Here is a 3,803-nt window from a genome sequence, read left to right on the forward strand (position 1 = left end):
TATATATTATATTTTTTCCTTGATTATTTTTCCCTGCTATTTATACACAAAATATAGAAATATTTGAAATAACGGGAAGTGGGCTTTATGAACATATGCTTTATCATATACTTGATTTCAGCTTCTTAGACATTAGCATTAATATTTCTTTCAAAACATTTTCATGTAATGGGAGCATTAACAGCTTATGTTATGTTGATTCTTTGGTGTCTAATAGTAATCAGCACAGACTTCTCTTTTGGGGGGCAATTTTGAGATCATCTTCTCTATTTAGCTTTCTACTTTCACAAAACCTGAAGCAATATGATTATCTGGGTGATATGTATCCCTTTGCCAAGTTCATCTGAAATTTGCTGATGCTTTAAAAATATGACTGGGAGGTAGAGAAAACACATAGATACACAGATGGCCCAATCACTTCAGTCTTCTTTCTGAAAACAATTTTAGAACTGGTGATACACCAGGCTAATGCCAACCATTTCACTGTGGAGATGGGTCTAAGTGCTTGAAGCATGATAATGTATTCCTCTAAATTTTTTCAAGTGGAATCAGTGTTCGAAAGCACTTTCCCAATTTGGAAAGTAGTCTGTGAAATATGTTCCTAATGTAGGCCCTTTGAAATTCAACTGCAGCTTTTAAAAAGAGAGTCTAGAAAACATAGTAAGATGAACAGAACAGGAGCCATTTGCCAATAAGAAATAGCACAAAGGGCCATCAGCCTATGTCCCTCTGCCTGGGTCACTGCTCCTTGCAGTTAATAGAGCAGCTATTTACATCTATTACCATTTGTAGAACATTCTAAACTACAACATAATTGAGGTAACGCATGATCATTTTCCTCCCCTGCTATCACTAACTTTGAACAGCTGTCACATAGTTATTAAAACATCCTTAAGCAACAGATTAGACATTACCCATGCACAGAAATAACTGCAAGTTGATAAATGATTTTATCTTTCTGAATTAGCAAGGAACAAAACTTCTCTGCAGTGTAGTGGTTTCAGATGGGATGGAGTTAATTTTCCTCACAGCAGCTGGTTTTGGATCTGTGTTGATAACACGCTGACATATTAGCTATAGCTGAACAGCACCAAGACCTCCGTTTCTCACACTGTCCCACCAGCCAGCAGCGTGGGGATGCACAAGAAACTGGGAGGGGTCACAGTCAGGACTGATGAACCCAATGGACAGATACTCCATATCACGTGGCATTGTGCTCTGCCATAAAATCCAGGGAAAAGAAGGATGAAAGGGAGGATGTTCACAGTTATGGTGCTTGTTTACCCGAGTAACTATTACGTGTGATGAAGTATGGCTTTCCTGGAGATGTCTGAATGTTTGCCTGCTGATAGAAAGTGGTGAAAGTGGTGAATGAATCACTTATCTTGCTTTAACTGCACTAGTCCTTCAGCACATTCGTCTTGCGGAATTGATTCAGCAGTGTCCTTTCAGCTCTCTTAGCAACAATTGTTTGTTTATACTGCAAAAAATAAATGAAAGATGGAATATGTAATCAAAGTGTGTCATGAATTACTACATGTAAGAAGGTGGACTGTTTCACTTAATTCCTGCTAGGTATTAAGCCAGCTCTATGGAATATTCCTAAACCATGCCTCAAAGTAGATTGCAGATGCTTTGTATATTTCACTTATACAAATGAAAGTATCCCAAATATTAATAAGTGGGTCTACTTAATTAAATCCACTTAGAGATGTCTTCAGGACATTTTCTGCCAAATCTCCATGTGGAAAAGTAGGTTGTGTTAATACCAGTTTTCCCAAGTGTCTCAATTACCTGTAAATGCTCCTTAGTTTAAACACTACAAGTCAAGAAACCTCTCAAATCTAAGATTAAGAAATCTCATTATATGACTTACAGACATCTTGCCCAGCCCCTGTTGCTTTATCCTAGAGAAGGAATATCTCGACACTGCGGGTGTTCATAGTGGTTACCTGTTCCCAAATTTATCACAGCCCCAAAAGCACTCACCTCAGGTGGATTGTTCAGATGAGCAATGTTGAAAACGTACGTAAGAATTTGTATAAACCAGAGGAAGCTGGTATTTAACAAGTACTTTAATTTAGCAAGTCAAACATTGGAAAAAGGAAACCTCCACTTCCCCTGGAGCATGGGTAATTTTCACTGTATGTGATCACTTGTGAGCACTATTCACAAATCTGGATCTAGTTCTTCTGGTTCAAATTTTTGCAGATGTTCAAGTCAAATTCTGTATTCAATTATTCCCAGTGCAGCCATTACAAAGCCATCACTGACCTTTCTGACGACTGCACACACTGACACAATCACTATTTCCTTGAAGAGCAATTGAGCAGCTGGTCACAGCAACAAGGATGAAGGTTGAGAAAAGTCCACATGTTAAGTTCTCGTGTCGGTATTATTCAGGTTTTAATTCACATGTGAAGTCCAAGACATAGGGTTGGCAGTGAGACATAAGACCTGTTTCCACCACGGGAAAATGCTGTAGCCAAGGGCACACTTCTATAATAATAGACTCTTGTTTTCACACACCTAAAAATGGTAAGGAGTCATACATTAGTTTATGATTTGAATTATGTGATAGGACTGCCCACAACCATGAGCAAACTGGATTTGATGACCAAATTTGCCTTTTCTACAATCTTTGCTTACTTTCCTGCTCAGCCATTATCCCATGCTCTGTTTGGTCCGAATTCCATGGGATTTCTCCACATATTCAGCTTACATAAGAAGCCATATATACTGAACGAAAGCTTCATTAAACATTGGAACTTCCCGGATTTTTTTTTTTTTCCCTTCAGCCTTTCCCTCTGACAGCTAAATGTACCACGGCTCTCAGGACACTGCCACTGTGCAAAAATCGTCTACTGAGAGAAAAAACTTAAGACATTCTCTGCTTAATTGGAGTGTGAGGACACAAGTCTTACAAATCAATGCAAACAATCTGTGTTATCCTGATCTTTCCTTTTGCAGCTTCTTTTTGCGTCCCTTAAGCGTGATTACATGTTAGCGAACACTGTGGTCTCCCATATTCTGTTTCAGACTTACTTCTTGGCTGAGGTGAATAAATGTAAAGCAGCATCTGAAGGAATGTGAATGTTGATTTCAAACTAGAACTAAAATACAAGGATAAAATTACAGTGTAACATCTTGTGCTCAGTCTCATTTAGAATGGAGCTCCCTCATATCTGATGAAGCATTTCGCTTCAGTGCTTTCCAATGAAGAAATTCTGCATCATACATGGGGAATTCATTGGCTGTGCACACAAATACACCCACACACAGAATTCTTCAGTCAATACTAAAAGCTTATTACTACTAAAACAGTTATGAAAAGTCAAAAAGCTAAAAGGTATTCAGACCAGCATCAACTAAAACTTCCTGTTTCCCCACTTCCCAGCATCTTTTCACACTGTGCTTGACAACATCATATTTTCAAACAAGCTCTGCTGTAGTTGCAACAGGACTGAAAATACTAAAATGTAATTAAAGAACTTTGGATTCTAATTATTTACTGCAACTTTTTAGTGTGCAGTTTTTTATCTGTTGCATTTTAGGAATGATTCCTTGATGCTGTTAAAGCATCTCTGTAAATTTAATGGAGCCACCATGAATTATTGAGCTTGAACATTATAATGCTTTTCATGAAGCCTACATCTAGTTGGTACTTTACTGAAGCTGAACCTGATATCTCATGTCACCTCTTCAGAAAACAATGCTTTTGTACAGTTCACACTGTCCAAGATGAATCAGTTTTACCAATCTATCTTGCAGCAGCCAAGTGGGTCTAATTGCTGCATCGGAAC

Source organism: Tetrao urogallus, assembly GCF_951394365.1.
Source record: "Tetrao urogallus genome assembly, chromosome: 13".
NCBI classification, from domain to species: Eukaryota; Metazoa; Chordata; class Aves; order Galliformes; family Phasianidae; genus Tetrao; species Tetrao urogallus.